Here is a 16256-nt window from a genome sequence, read left to right on the forward strand (position 1 = left end):
CCCAGGCAACCGATCACATACACATAATTTTTAATAAGCGGTGTCGACATTTAAAAAAGAAATGAATAAGAATCAGTTACACTATTAGTTACTCCTCTTTAGTTAAGGAGGAAGAATTAAATTATTTATGGCAAAAATACAACAGTAATTAGTTATGTTTCACTTGGTTTAACTATAACTTTTTACGACAGGAGTCTAGACCCCATTTTGTGGGATTACACTGGTATGTTGTTTTTAGGAAGGAGTCGAAAGATCAAGACCTGAAGGCAATAAGAGCAATCATAAAGTTTATATTCATTCAGGCAAGAACATGGTTAGGATATAACACACACATGCGTCAAATAGCACAGGACACAGAAGGAAACTGATGCACAACTCAATCTGATGTGGTGAGTGTTTGTACGCCCTACAGGTCAAGTGACAATAGACTAAAATGTAACATTACTTGTGTCCAGGGAAAAAAAAGTTGATAATTGGCATTATGATCAGAAAAGGAGGAAAATTATCTCATGATATAAATGGTGAAAGGTAGTTGATCCATTGTCTTCTACATATGTGGGCCACTCAATACAGCAATCCTCCAAAGAAGGGTGTAGCAAACAACAGCTCATTAGGGTGCAAAGTGCATTTGAGATTAACCTCCAAGGTACATATCACTCCATGGTATCTGCTGTGAGAACTTAACTAGTTAAATTTTAGCTGGAAAACCATAAAAATTCAATAGGGGAAATAGCATAACCACATGAGCAATCCATTTTGTACAACATCCATTCATAGAAGTAGAAGTAGAAATGGGAAATACCTAGAGGCTAGAAGTAAGTAAAACAGACGAAACCATTAATAATTGAGATTGTCTCCTTCCTTACTCTTTTCATGCTTAGCTAGTTCACCTCAATCTTCAAAGCTATGAGTTTGGCTCTGGATTACATCATTTCATAAATTATCAAACATATAAGCATGGAAATTTTGAATTCTGGAAAATATATGAAACATGTAGCTTCGCTACAAATGAATAATACAATGCAGCAGAAAAGGGACAACTCTTTTCTATTAATCTCACTTCTTTTTCTCGCTTTTTATTTTTTTTGAGAACATAATGCACATCTTTTTAACACATTAAGATTTGACCTCATCTGAACCTATTAATAGGCAGAATGTTTACAAAAAATAAAATCAATACAAAATTCAACTAGCCACAAAAAAGATCAGAAGTTTAAACCGTGGATCCTGCATGAGAAACACTTTCTTGGCAACCCACTCTACCACTAGGATAAAAAGCATGCAATTTCACCACGCTGGCTCACTGAAGAACTTCATAATCACTAAGAACAGTCTCATCAGTCAGCCACTATGCATCAATCATTAAAAACATTAAAGCACATGATATTAGAAGAGTAATTGAACTTTTGCTGAACTATACTGCACAATATTGTTAACATCATCCCAATTGAGTAATCATATTCATACATAGGGTTGATGCAATTTACGTTAAAATGTCTTTCCAAGTATGCTTCTATTTTATCAAAGTTCACCGGCTTCACTAACATGTGAGGCGCTAACAGCAAATTCCTGAATAATAATCAAATTAATAGTGATGAGAATATATATGATCTCCTCTTTCTATATTGCATGTTTTGGTGCTCTAGCTCTGCACAGCCAAACTCTAGGAATTGGCAAAACCAATCCTTGTTAACTGCAAGAAATGCAACACTTGCTAAAGGAGAAGGATTAAAACCTTAGCGAGGGAAACAGGTTGATCAATGAAAATCAGCATATGAGGTGCACAATTGTTTTACTACATAACATATAACTGCACACCAGACAACCAGTGACATACGCCAAAAATCAAAAGGTAATAGTTAGGTTGGAGGATTCAAAACCTTGACCCTCAATGATAAGATTTAACGCCTTTACCAGCATTCCAACTGAACTCTTGATGACAAGTGTTGCTACTCGTTATGTATTTATACAATATATGTGTGTGTGTGTGTGTGTGTGGGTGTGTGTGTATTTGAATGTGCCTCGACACCTAAAGGCAAGACAGGAGTGTCAAGTCTGATCAAAGATACTTACATTGCACCCAAGGTGTGGCCTAGTGGCCAATGAAGTGGGTTTAGAACCATGAGGTCTCAGGTCCAAATCCTAACAGATTTTAAAAAAACACTAGGCCTGGTACCTGTTGATACTAGGAGGTGACAAGTATCCTGTTGAATTAGTCGAGGTCTGCGAAAGCTGGCTCGGACACGTCATCAAAAAAAAAATCTAGCCTGATCAAGGTTACTACTTCGTATATGTGAATATTTTACTTAACTAAGTTGCATAAGATCTTCAAATTGCTACACATCTTGTAAATGTTACATGCTTACTTGAAGTTAACATCTTAGGTATATCAGGTGCTGTGACACATTATTCAGCAACACATTTATAAGTTTTACTAAAACATGAAATTTAAGTAATTGTTTATACAGAAAATCTTGGAAAGGAAAATTACACAAATTGGCCATCACAGCTTGACTATGTTTTATGTTTACTTGGAAAGTTGAAAAGAAATTGTTTACTTGGAAAGTATTATATTGGCTTAGAAATGTCATGTTTACTTAGAAGTGTTACATGTTTGGGATTTATAATTTAATGGAACCTTTTATTTAAAGAAAGATACCTCTTATTCCACCTTTATCCTTACATGTTGGAACTGTAGGTATGATATGTTAATTTACGAATAAGAACCAAAGATATCAAGTTAAAGAATTAATCTCACCTCTTAAGAATCGTTCTTATAAGGTTGTAAGATAAATTTCAAGTAGCCACACATAAAGGTGTAAAGAAGAAAACTCTCAATTAATAATAATGTTGCCTGTCCAAATAATAAAATCAAACCCCTATATATAGGGAAAACCTATCCCAAATAGAATGGGATTTAAATCCTACCTTTATGGAAACTTTAAACTAGGAAACTGTAAACTAGGAAAACTTTAAACTAGGAAACTTTAAAATAAAGGTTTTTATACTAGGAAACTTTGACTTTAACCATTCAGCTTTTTGGGCTCCTTTGTTGGGCATTGTGTGGCCCAATCTTCTTCCATTTAGGCGTGGACTTGAACCATAAAATATGTGTAGCACCTACTCCATTCTTCTCCACAATTCCTGGACTCGTTCTTGGGATTTTCTTCCATGATAAGCATCTTCTTGATTTCCCATTGAAGCCCAACGACCTTAGCTTGTAACTCCTTATCTTGCGACCTTGATGGTCTTCCTAGGGCTTCTATAGCCTCAACCGTGTCCATGGAGCTATCAATGTAGGTATGATCTATTTTAGAAATAGTAAGAGAGGCACAATAAAACCCATCTTCCCTTGGTATTTAATACTTGATAAGAGAGGTGCATTGTCAAGTGCACCTAATTATCACACATAAGTTACATTTGACTATTCTCTCCAAACTTCACTTCACTTGTGCAGATGGTCTTGCAACTGTATTTTGATTCTTGCTTTGTGAAGACACTAAACTTCCTATTAACTAGAACCTTGTACCCAAAGGTAGGGTGACCCTGTCCAATCTGCATGTGTATTCAACAATCTGCTGATGTCCTTGATGTTCGTAAAGTAATTTTTTCTCTGGAGTAGATTTTCTATATTAAAGAATATGAATAAACTGTATTCCATTGACTCATAAGGAGAATTCAATTACTGACTCACAACACTTGGAAACCGATGTTAGGTCGAGTCACAATGACTTACTTTAACTTTCTACATCTTCCACAATCAGAGTTAGGCTCCCTTTTCGGATCCATCGGAGTATTAATAGGCCTACAATTCTTCATTCATGTCTCCTCGGGAATATAAGAACATACTTTCTTCATGAAACAAACTTTATCTGGATTCATCAAAACTTCAATGCCTAAGAAGTATATCAATACATCTAGGTTCTTGGTCTGAAAATGGTTATTCTTCAAGTTGGTACTTTTCTTTTCATCATTATATATGATGAGCATATCATCAACATAGATCACTAAATGTATGCACAAATCTTGAGGCAATAGAACACATAAAGACCAGTCGTCATTACCTCACTCTTTTTTGTTTACTCAAATCACCTTTGTTCTCTCTTCCACCTCATGTCTTTGGGAGCACATATTTTGTCCATAACTTCGCTCCAAGGAAAGACAAGTTAGCTCTTGTGCTATTAAGTGTATATACTTACATTAACTTCGCTCCAAGGAAAGACAAGTTAGCTCTTGTGCTATTAAGTGTATATACTTACATTATTCCCAAGATTGTAAAAGCTAGCGCGTCCATGGTGAGTGAATCATGGGTGTAAAAGGGATATCGGTACATGATTCAACAACTAACACAAAACATCAGACAATCAAGTAATCCATCCTAACAAACTCAGGAAGATCATATATTGCCTAACCTTTATAATAGAAAGATCATATATTGATTCACGTTATCTAATCTACTACAATTACACCAAAAATATAAAAATTGCAAACATGTATTCGTAATTCTAGAAATATGTCTCTTTTTTCCTTCAAAGTAAACCAGATTGTCTGAAAACGCATATAGGAATAGGCTTCCAAAGCTAATTGAAGTACAGGCTATTAACAATGTCTGTAACACTGGTTTCTACCAGAGCAAGTACCAATAGTAGTCTCTTAACATGATTTTGTTCGTTAGTTATAGTAGCTATGAATGTTTAGCATTTTTCCAAATAGATATGTATTTTGCACTTGGTGCTAGAATTGATGCGTAGAAAATAATTCAAAGGCCTCCACTGTCATTTTTTTTCCCTATTACCTTTCAGAGAAAAAGAATTATTGATGTTATCAACAGCATTCTGGAGGAAGGTTTTTCAGTTTCTATGCTTCTCATTCAAGATATAGCTGCACTTCTCTACCACTTCTCAAAGTTATCTGAAGCGTCCAGTGAGGGTGTTCGTAAGGAGGAAAAAGGTGTCTCTTAACATGTTTAATCGTACAGATATGTATACTAATCACCATGAAGCATAATCAACTTGGAGATTAAATCACATTACACTGGCAGGATTTCTGAGAACAATGTCTTGGGAAACCCCTGTCTCAAAATTAGCTTTATTTCTTTTGACACATATTTACATTTTGCTTCATTTAACACCTACAGTAACGTTTGCTAGCATTAGTTCACCAGAAACTGAAGTTTACATGAATGTCAAATGAGTGATGAGCTTGTTGTAGATATCAAACTTACACTATCTCAACAACAGCCTATCCAGCAATGGTTACCTGATTAAGATCTTTGTATGCCTGTGGAGCCTCTTCATATTTGCAGGTCCTTGAACAGCAGCAGTTAGATTGAATATGCTGCTTTTGGCAAGTTTAATCAGCTTAGGAGATCTTGTCTTGCTCTGGCTCCATAAGAGACAATCACTTTTATCTAGCATCACAATATCAGCAGTGAGAAAGAGCTGCTTAAACTCTAACAAGAAAACACAATAGTTCTGAGAAAAATACTTAATAGTATGCCCTTACCTAAACATAATATGGATTTTCATGTTCCACTGGAAGAATAAATACCCAAAAAATGAAGATATTTTAGTGAGTTAAAAACTTTACTAGTATATATCAGTATGGATTTTACTAACAGACCACAGACTAGGCCTAGGTCAGCCATATTTACCCCTTAAATATCTTTAAATGTCTAGCAGCTGAATTTTAGGAGAGATTTTAATGATTGGGAATTGGAAGTAGGGCAATCACTGCAATTATTGGATCAATGGTAGAAGAACATAAAGAGGACTGCATATTTTGGACGGCAAGCAATATTCTGTCAAAAGCTGCTACGATATTCTCCCACAAACAGGCTGATAATTATGAAGAAAATTGGCCATGGAAATGTTATGGAGTACCAAAGCACCTATCATGGTGGTGTATTTTGGGTGGATTGTCATCAGAGAATCTTTTTTTTGAGATAAGGGTAACTATTGTCATCAGAGAATCTTGCTTAACCCAAGTAATCTACAAAGGAGAGGCTTCACTTTCAGTAACAGGTGCTATTTATGTGAAAATGGATTGGAATCTATTAATCATCTGTTCATTCACTGTATAATTGCTAAGCAATGCTGGGAGCTGTTCCTGAACCAGTGTGGGGTTACTTAGGTTATGCCTTCAGATATAAGAAGCCTACTAGTCAGCTGGCAAGGGTAAAAGATAGCAAGGAATCAGAAGCAATATGCATATTCTGGACCATCTGGAGAGAGAGGAAAAATGCTTTTTTCGAAAACAAAAAAGAATCACATCTAACTGCATGTTTATTTCTGTAGGCATTGTCTGCTTCTGATATATCTCATGTACCAGCTTGGTACTTCTTTAATAAAACTTCACCTTATAAAAAAGAAGTATGTGCATATTTCATTGAATGCAAAACAATTTATGACATATCAAAAAGAGGGAATGGGTCGTAAGTGTTAGCAGATCGGAATTGGGACAAACAATAAAAGACCTGCACACAAAAGCACACACCTGTTGTCGCACTAGGTGGTTTATATCCACCTCCCCCCTTAGCCCCAGATAGTGTAAGTCCAATCATCACAGCTTTGCCTCCATTGCGAACGCTTTGCACACATTGCAAGAATGTTTGTGGTCTCCACAAAGCTTCAACAGCTACATCAACACCGTAGCCTCCTGTGATGTCCTGTACAAGTTGAATAGCTGATAACATTAGTTTAAGCAGTCGGTATGTTCTCAGATGCAAAGCCGGAAATCTATTTCAGAAGAAGAATTCATTTTAACAGCCTAAAAGGCAAATAGCTATGGGAAAAATCTCCCGATAAATGCACGTGTAAGTCATTTCAGAGTGCTAGAAGGAAAAATCAGATGCTAATAAACAAAATCCAAAGAGCTAGTATTATAAGCACAACCTTTCCTTTATTATTGGACCATGACAGGTGCAATGCGTTTTTGTTCAGCTGGTTGATAAAAATAAAAAAAATAAAAAACATATACCAATAGTAGTAATAGCACTAGTTTATTAGGACGGTCTCACCATTAATCACCTGATAGTCAACATTCTCTATTATACTGGTTTTACCCATAAGTTTGTCACATTAATCAAAACATTAAAACAGTGCTGTCAAAGGTACACTCAAAATATTCCATTTTCATTGCTAGTCTAAATCTTTAAGACAATAGTACCTTTCCTCCACCATGAACAATTTCCATGTGATAAGTAAGGTTGAACTTCGAAATCAATCATGTCAAGACATCCAGCATTAACGAAATGAGTGTTAGGACCCTATCCAACTGCTTCCTGGTTGCTTTAACACTCCACATTTTTAGCCATCAGTTTCCTCACATTAGCAGAGTCCTGCCAGTTCTCCGCACTAGCATAAATATTGGATAAAAGCACATAAACCGTGGGGTTATTCTTCTCAGTTTCAAGAAGAAATCCCGCAGCAATTCTGCCTAGTCTAACATTGCCATAAGCAGTTGATGAACTGAATAATGTCCACCAAACAGTGGAATCTACATCAACATGCCTATCTTTTACCAGTTTTTCTGCCTCATCAAGATATCCAGCCCGGCCTAGAAGATCAACAATGCAAGAGAAGTGGTCTGCTGTAGGTTCTATACCGTAGGTATGAACCATGGAGGTAAAAACTTCAATGCCTTTATCGATTAAGCCTGAATGGCTGCAAGCTGATAGAACTGCATTAAAGGTCGTGTTATCTGGTTTGACCCCACCTAATTCTTGCATCATCTCAAAGCAATGTACAGCTTCCTTTCCTTTCCCATGTTGTGCATATGCGGTAATAATTGAATTCCAAGAAACTATGTCTTTTTGTGTCATTATCTGGAACACCTTTAGAGACCAATGCAACAATCCACATTTTGCATACAATGTGATGAGGGCATTCCCTAAAGATATTTCTGAGATGAATCCAGATTTGAGTATGTAAGTGTGAATCTCCTTCCCTTGTTGTAGAGCGGAAATGCTGGCACAAACACTCAAAATGATGCTAAGAGTAAAAGGGTTAGGCATCAAACGTTTTCACTAACAATCTCAGAGAAGAGGTGCAAGCACCCCATGGGTAGTCCGTTGAGATGACAACCAGAATTCAATGTATTCCAAGAGATCATGTTTCTAGGGAACATGTCATGAAAAACTTGATAAGCTTGCTTCATTTCACCATGCTTACAGAAGGCAGAGAGCAGTGCATTAGATACTTCAGTCTTCAAGATAAGGGCTTTCTTTAAAACAACACCCAAAATTATTTCAACAATTCCTAGAGACTCTGAGCTTGCGAGTATGCTTCCTATCGTAAACTCGTCTGGCTCTAACCATTCCTTCTGCAGCTGAATGTATGCGAAAATTGCTGCTGTCCAAACAATTTTGCGCATAGCTCGTAATCATGGCATTCCACGACACCTTATCCTTCACCTTCAGTCTTTCAAAAGCTATAAAGGCTGCATTCAAGTCCCCGCAACTAGCATACATGGTTATTGTTGCATTAGCGATAGACGTATAGTTTTCTAAACCTATTCTAGCAACTTGAGCATGCAGTTGAGAAGCAATTCTAATACATGAACATGAACTCATTATGCTCACAAAAGTGAGCTCGGTAGGTCTCCAAGAAAGCTTACGCATATCCTCGAACATTATTAATGCCTTCTCAGCTCTTTTCACACTGACTAAACCAGCGATCATGATCAAGCACTTCATCCACAGCTTCTTCAAATACTCCAAAAGCATCAAAATCATTCTTACAGTTAAAATACATGGTAACCAAAGCATTAATCACTGAAGCTCTTACCAAAAAACCCATCTTGATGACCATCAAATGCACTTGTCTTCCGAAATCCAATAGCTCCATATCACACAAACTTAAAACACTGGCAAAAGCATAATTATCATATCTAACACCCAAAAAATGCATTCTTTGAAACAAATTCAAAGCAATCCCGTGATACCCACTTTCAGCACACCAGTAATCATTGTATTCCAAACAGCCAAATTCCTCTGCGGCATTTCATCAAACACCTTACAAGCATACCCAACTTCCCCCAACTTAGTACAGGCAGGTAGTCCAAGAATAAACATCTGGGGTTTCATTTTCTTTAAAGACCCTTTTAACTGAACCCAAATCTTTAGATTTGGCGTAGATGAAAGGAGAGAATTTGATACATGTGGGAATTGTTTAAGGTCTGTTTTAATGGCGAAGGCGTGGAGCTGATTGCCGAAGCTAGTGTTTACGATGTTGGCACAGGCAGTGAGAGTGGTTGAAAGGGTGTAATGACTTGGGTAATGGCCGAAAGAGGTGGGGAAAATTGGGTGTTAGAATTGGGCATGATATTAGGCTAAGTTGATTATTATCTTGGCAAAAGTATTCATTACCTCAGAATTTGAAGTTTTTTATTCGGTGTACACCTAAATTATATTCTATTTTAATTATTTCCGAACTTGTTTATTCCTCCATCACGTACACCTTTTTTATCCACCTGCTCCTATTGGGACTACACGCGCGGCAAAAGTGGTGATGTGGATTTCCACTTGGATAAATAATAGTCGCCTAAATAAATTAATATGGCAAAAAATAAATATCAAACCTTCTGACCTAGGCTTCTCACCTAAAACTTTCGGACTAAGCTTTTCACTAAAACTTCCGGACTAAACCCGAAATCTTCAAGAAATTAATATTTAGTATTGGAGAACTCAGATTAAATGTCAGCACAAGACTTTTATTGTTGGGAATAAAACAAATTAATTTTGGATTAAAAAAAATCGGTGGGGACTGGGGTTGTTTCTGCAAAAGTATCTTGAAGAAGATGGGTTGCAGGGGAGGATGTGGGGTTGCAGGGGAGGGGATAGGGTGCTGTAAAATAGATTTTAAAATAGTTAAAATAATTAGGTAAAATGCTACATGTCATTTATTCATTGGATAGTTTTTCTTAAATTTAAACTTCATTGTTTAAAAGTTATTTTTGAATAAGGGCTGATTTCGCGGAAATCCTTTTGGATTTGGGTTTTTCTAGACGTGAAGTTGGTTGATTAAATTTCAAATTTGTCTGAAATTCTTACCAAATAAGTGTTAATCTTTGTTTCCTTTACTTTTCATTTACATTTTACCCTATTTTTCGTTTAAAATATGCCAAATATTAAAGAAAAATGGAGATTTTACGTTTTTTTTTTACCGTTGTAGCTTTATGATGTGGCAAAAAATCACTTCCACAAGCGACTAGTAGAGTGTGTTGTCAATTTCCACGCAAGGTGGACAATAAAGGTGTACGCGATGGAGGAATAAACAAGTTCGGGGTAATTAAAACGGAATATAGTTTAGGTGTACACCGAATAAAAAGCTTCAAGTTCAAGGGGGTAATCAATACTTTTGCCATCTTAAAAAGAAAATTTTAGCACCACAGTCATATAATCATTTTTCTTGGAAATAGCAGAAGTACCCCTCTCACTTTTAATTTTTAATCAAAATTTCTCAATAATTTTTGGTTAATGATGTGAACTTGCATTTCTCGTTCGTATGATTTAAAAAACGAATCAATATTGTTACCTTAAGCTATGTGTTGGTCAATTGATTCGTAAATATATTTGATAAAAAAAATAATGAATGTGGTGAATATAAAAAAGAGGTGAAATGGTCTGATGTACTCTTATACTTGTATGAGTTTGTATTCTGGGCCCTTTTACTTAACTCTTTGTCAACTGAACCCTTAAACCTATTGAAACTTGGTATTTTGAACCCCCTTTTTTGACCTGTCATCTTATGTGGCATTTTTATCTAAAGTGCGTGTGATACACATATTTTACGCGCGTGAGGCCTTCGAAAAAAACAAGAAATGACAATTTTTGACCTAATCAAGAGTCATCTTCTTCTCCATTTATGCATTCACCATTGTTGAACAAAAAGAAGCTTTTTTTTTTTTGCTTTTCTACTTTTCAAATCTTTCTGTCATTTTTTTTCCCCATTTCATTTTGGTTGCTGCGTGTTGTCTTCCATCTTCTTCAAAGAGCTCATCATTTCTTATGCAAATTTATTCTTTATCACTTTACGAAAGGGTCTTCACAAATACAAATTCCTCCTATTGTTCCACAAAAAATGAATGAACTTATCGATCTTACTCTTCAACAAGTAATAGTGTATCCTCCAACCTACTCAACATCGCCAAAGCCGAACAATATCAATCATTCCAATTTCTGTAAATCTTCACATGACAAGAACATATCCCTCATCTCAAGAACGTAGTCTTCATCTTTGAGTGATAGCTCCACCACCACACTGTGGAGGCGACAAATGTCTTACTGATGCTGCATTTTACTTGTGAGAGCGTTGGAATGAGAGAAGAGAAAGGAGAGAAATTGAGAAAAAAATTGGAAGAAAGAGAAAATGATTTCTCAAATAAAACTTAGGGAGTTTAATTAAATTTTTTCACTTTATTTCCTATGTGGCAATTAAAAATGACGTGGAATTTGAGGTGTAGTGGTTGTATTACACGCACCATTGACCTTATGAAAAAGGGATTCAAAATACCAAGTTTCAATGGATTTAGGGGTTCAGTTGACAAAGGGTTAAGTAAAAGGACCCACAATACAAACTCATACAAGTATAAGAGTCCATCAGACCATTTCGCCTAAAAAAGAAGAAGTAGAAATTGATTTGAAATAATAATAAATTCTATGATAGTATGAATAATTATTAGGCAAAAGGGTCTGGTGGACCATTATACTTGTACGCATTTGTATTATGAACCCTTCTATTTAATATTTTACCAAGGGAACCCTTAAACTCAATAAAATACAATATATTAAACCTCTCACTCTGACCATTGATCATGCTGATGTGGCATTAAGACAGTTCAGTTGGCGAAAGAGTGTATCTACTCATGTGTTAAAGGCAAGTGAATGTCATATTTCAGTTAAAAAAAAATTTAAAATCATTCAAGAATAAAATAAAATAAAATAAAATAAAAAACATTTTTCTTCACCCACTCAACCCTTTTGCAACCATTATCATCCCTGCCCAACCTCTATTTCATCTAATTCAGATCTCAAAATTGGCATTAACACATCCTTTAGTCTATTGTTTCACCGATGAAAGAGAGAGTGACGATGTTTACCGGAGTTCACTGATTCGGAGTGGAGTGAGAGCGAGAGAGAGGTGGCGCTGACTCCTTTTTCTACAAAACGGGAGGTGGCGAGGAGGTTTGCCGACCGGAGTTGATGGTGCAGCAGCGGGTTACTGGATTTGTGGAGTTGGAGAAGAAAGAAAGGAAAATGGTGAGGGTCTGTCGGAGATGGAGACAAGTGAAGGAGAGAATATGTGATTTCGCTGGCAAGAGGAGTGGCGGCGGCAGCGACGACTTTCTCCGGTGAAATTTGGCCATTTCACCATGGGAATGGAGGAAGATGTACGGTGGACTCCCAAATTTTAGTTTGAGATAAAATTAAAATTTTATTATATTAGTACCTTTTATTTAATAATATTGGTTATTTAAAAAAAAAATTAATGAAGATTAATATGACATGTTATTAATTTATATGACATGAATTTGACATATAATCTATTTAAGGGAGAGTGAACTATACACATGGTAAAAAGGTTTAAAAATCTTCTTTTGATTGAATCTAAGGATCCAGTTGATAAATGGTTGAGTAGAAGGGTCCAAAATACAAACGCGTAGAAGTATAAGGGTCTACGAGACCATTTCGCCTAATTATTATATGAAGATATAAATGGTTTTAAAAAGTAATGATATGAATTATAAATAGGAAAAGGGTCAAATATACCCCTGTACTATTGGAAATAGTTTATATATACCTTTCGTTATACTTTCGGGTCATATATACCTCTCCCGTTATACTTTGGTACATATATACCCCTAATTTTAACAAAATGACACATGTCAGCTTAAAAATCAAATAACTCATCCCCAATTCTAATTACCCAATTCCTTTGAAACCCACCCATTTCCTACTGACCCACCTCAAAGAAACCCATTTTCTTAAGTCATCTTCTTTATCTAAAATTTCCATTAAAATCAAACCTCAACCACCGTGAAAGCCCACTGTGAAACTCAAGAAAGAAGTGAAAAGCCAATACCATCTGGACTGAATCCTCAACTTTCGAAAATCAACACCAGCAAAAGCATCCCACAATATAAAATGAATAACTTTTCGTAACACAAATGATGCAAATACCTTTTAAGGAAAGTTGATATTGAAGCTTATAGTGGGAAATTACAATTGAAGGAGATTCTGGTGTGTTGAACTTCTATTTTTTTTTTTTACTTATGCAGTACTCCCTTGGTACTGCTACTATTAATAAAATTACTTTATCCTAGTTTTAAAAAAAATCGAAGCAATGCTTCTCACTTCCTCCTCTAGTTTCACAGTGAGCTTTTGTGGCTGATTTTAATAGAGGTTTCACTTCCTCCTTTAGTTTCCCAGACAGCTTTTGTGGCTGATTTTAATGGAGGTTTTAGATAAAGAAGATTAGTTGTGAATGAATTTGGTTGAAGGTGGGTCACCCGGAAAATGGGTTTTAAATGTGTGGGTTTCAAAGGAATTGGGTAATTAATATTGGGATGGGTTATTTGATTTTTAACCTGACATGTGTCATTCTGTTAAAATTAGGGGTATATATGTACCAAAGTATGACGGGAGGGGTATATATGACCCGAAAGTATAATGAAGGGTATATATAAACTATTTCCAATAGTACAGGGGTATATTTGACCCTTTTCTGATTATAAATTTTATTTACATATGAAATAATTGGTTAATAAGAATCCCCTTCGTTACATGATTTCTTCTTCATATAGATAGATATAGGATCTATGGGGCAATTACTTAGAAGTACATTTTGTGCTACAACACTTCCTATCTGATAGAAAAAGATCCCATGATCCTGAATCGATCTTACCTGGGATCGCAAATCCCAAGTTTGTCTATGAAGAGCGGATCTAATTGTATTAGTGTCTATAATTGATTTCTTCTGTGTAATACTAATCGATAGGACCTCATTGGTAAGTTCTACAAGATCTCGTGCATTGGAACCCATGGTTTTGGACCCGAATCCGTTAGTATGGAACATTTTCTTTTCCAAGTGAAATCCCCTAGTATATGAAAGAGTGAAAAAGTGTTTTCGTTGTTGTGGAATAAGAAGCCTTCGTATCTTAATGCACGTATTTAATTTATTTGGAGCTATTAGAGCGGGATCCACTTTTTGGGGAATATGAGTCGAAGCAATAACAAGAATATTTTTAGTAGAACATTTTTCACAATCCCTGGAGAGATGGTTCACTAATAGACCAAGGGATAAGTCATTCGACTCATTCACATCCAGATCATGAATGTTTGGAATCCATATTATGTAAGGAGACATTGCTTTTGCTAATTTGAATTGAAGGGTGATATAAAATCGGTCTATTTCCAGCATCATATCCACAGTTTGCCCATTCATCCTAGTTAGCAGTTCCAGCTCCGTATCAAGGTCACGATCGATATCGTCACTAGCATCAAGATTGTCACTATCATCAATATCGTCACTATCATCAATATCGATCTCATCAAGAAGAAAACCTTTAGACTTGTTATCCAGGAACTTGTTCAGAAATACCGTAATGAAAGGAACATAGGAGTTTGTCGCTAGGTATTTGACCAAATAGGATCGTCCAGTTCCTATAGAACCTATACCCCTAGAGGGGGATAAGGCTAAGCGGAGCGAAAAGGTTTTCCAGGATATGGGAAATGAAAACTATTTTCCCCACACGAAGTTTGTGAATAAGTGATTGTATGATAATGAGCAAGGAATATCCGTCTTTCTGCTAAACAGGATGGATTGAACTCTTAATTTATTAGATGCTTTTTATGAATGTCAACTAAGTATCGTAAGTAAATTACTCCCGGTTGTTCAATCATTTGATAACCAGAGTCATTCTTTGATAAATGATCACTATGAGTCAGACTCAATAGAATTTGATCAATCCTATTTTATATCGTTAAGGTGGAGAACTGAACCAAGAATTCTCTTTCTTTATCATCAATTGAATCACTGTTCGCGACCCAAGATTCTATTTTCTCATCAATCCAATCCCCGTTCACGTTTTTTCTTTTTCTTATCAATGAATAAATCTATTTACTTGTATGACTTAGATGTCTTGTATTTCTCGAAAAAGTGATTCGATTGATGGGATTTGGTATGAGATCGATGATCTCGATGAGATTGATATTCCAATCTTTTTCTTAGAACGTATTGATTTGACCCCATAAGCGGGACCAAGCATGTTGCCGCCAGAAGCAGAACCCCATATTTCTTCTAGAGAATCTCCTAATTGTTCCATAGCAACTAGAAAGAGATTCTTTAACCAAAAAGAATTCGGTTCAGATGTAGGATACCTATCCAGAAGTTTTCGCAACTCAATCATAGATTGGAATCATCAAAGATTTTACCTTTTCGAACTCTGTCTGTAAATCACTAAAGGCCCGAAAAACAAAGAGAAGATGTGTACGAACGAGATATCCAGCAATAAGAAGAAGGAAAAGTATTGAATAGAGGAACTCCCGAGCATTTGGCTATCTCAGATATATCGATATTAATGGTGACTCATTATTTCGATGAATCATTTCTTCGGACAGAAGAAGATTATGTAAACACTTACTCGAGATCTCACTTATCATATTCCATTGTGGAAGACACAATTTTTTCTGAAGAATTCGCCATGATATACCTGATCCATGCATAATATCAGGAAAAATGGATACAAATTTTTGACTGCTACTTAGTATTGGCAATAGGTCTGAAAAAGTATCTAAAAATATCAAATTTAGATATTTGTACCCTGTTGAAGTAAGGAACCATGGCATAATAGATTCCATTTTGAGAAAGATGAAAAAACATTATCTCGTTGAAAGGCTCTATACATCTGCCTTTTCTCAACACATTTCTTTAGACAAAGACTCCATTTTTTCCTCTTTTCGGATGATAAATCTTTCTCAGAACATGGAGTGTGAATCAAACCCATGTTTGAATTGAAATTGAGATACTGATGCAAGTTCTTCCCTTCTGAATCAGATAGATTCATATCTGAAAGAGGTTGACAATAAGTTCTTTCAAAATTGACCATTTGCCCCTCTGTTAGAGGTGTTCCAAAAATGTCTACGATCGAGTAAATAGCTCTACGAACGAATGGATTGAAACCAGAAGTTAAAATTTTGGTACGAATCCAGCATGGTTGACGTTGAATCTAAATGATCTACTGTTGGATAAATACCT

The 16256-nt window shown here is 35.8% G+C and overlaps 1 protein-coding gene and 2 pseudogenes across 1 annotated transcript in view; all 3 read right to left on the bottom strand.

Annotated features, from left to right (window-relative positions):
* LOC125831174 (ethanolamine-phosphate cytidylyltransferase-like) overlaps nt 1-16256 on the bottom strand; it is a 912135-nt gene that overhangs the window by 70601 nt on the left and 825278 nt on the right. The gene's annotated exons all lie outside the window — the stretch shown is intronic.
* On the bottom strand, nt 7167-13085 carry LOC125831518 (pentatricopeptide repeat-containing protein At3g49740-like; annotated as a pseudogene).
* LOC125831519 (protein Ycf2-like) lies at nt 13761-16191 on the bottom strand (annotated as a pseudogene).

Source organism: Solanum verrucosum, unplaced genomic scaffold (assembly GCF_900185275.1).
Source record: "Solanum verrucosum unplaced genomic scaffold, falcon-dt-bn FXZP01000049.1, whole genome shotgun sequence".
Classification (NCBI taxonomy): Eukaryota; Viridiplantae; Streptophyta; class Magnoliopsida; order Solanales; family Solanaceae; genus Solanum; species Solanum verrucosum.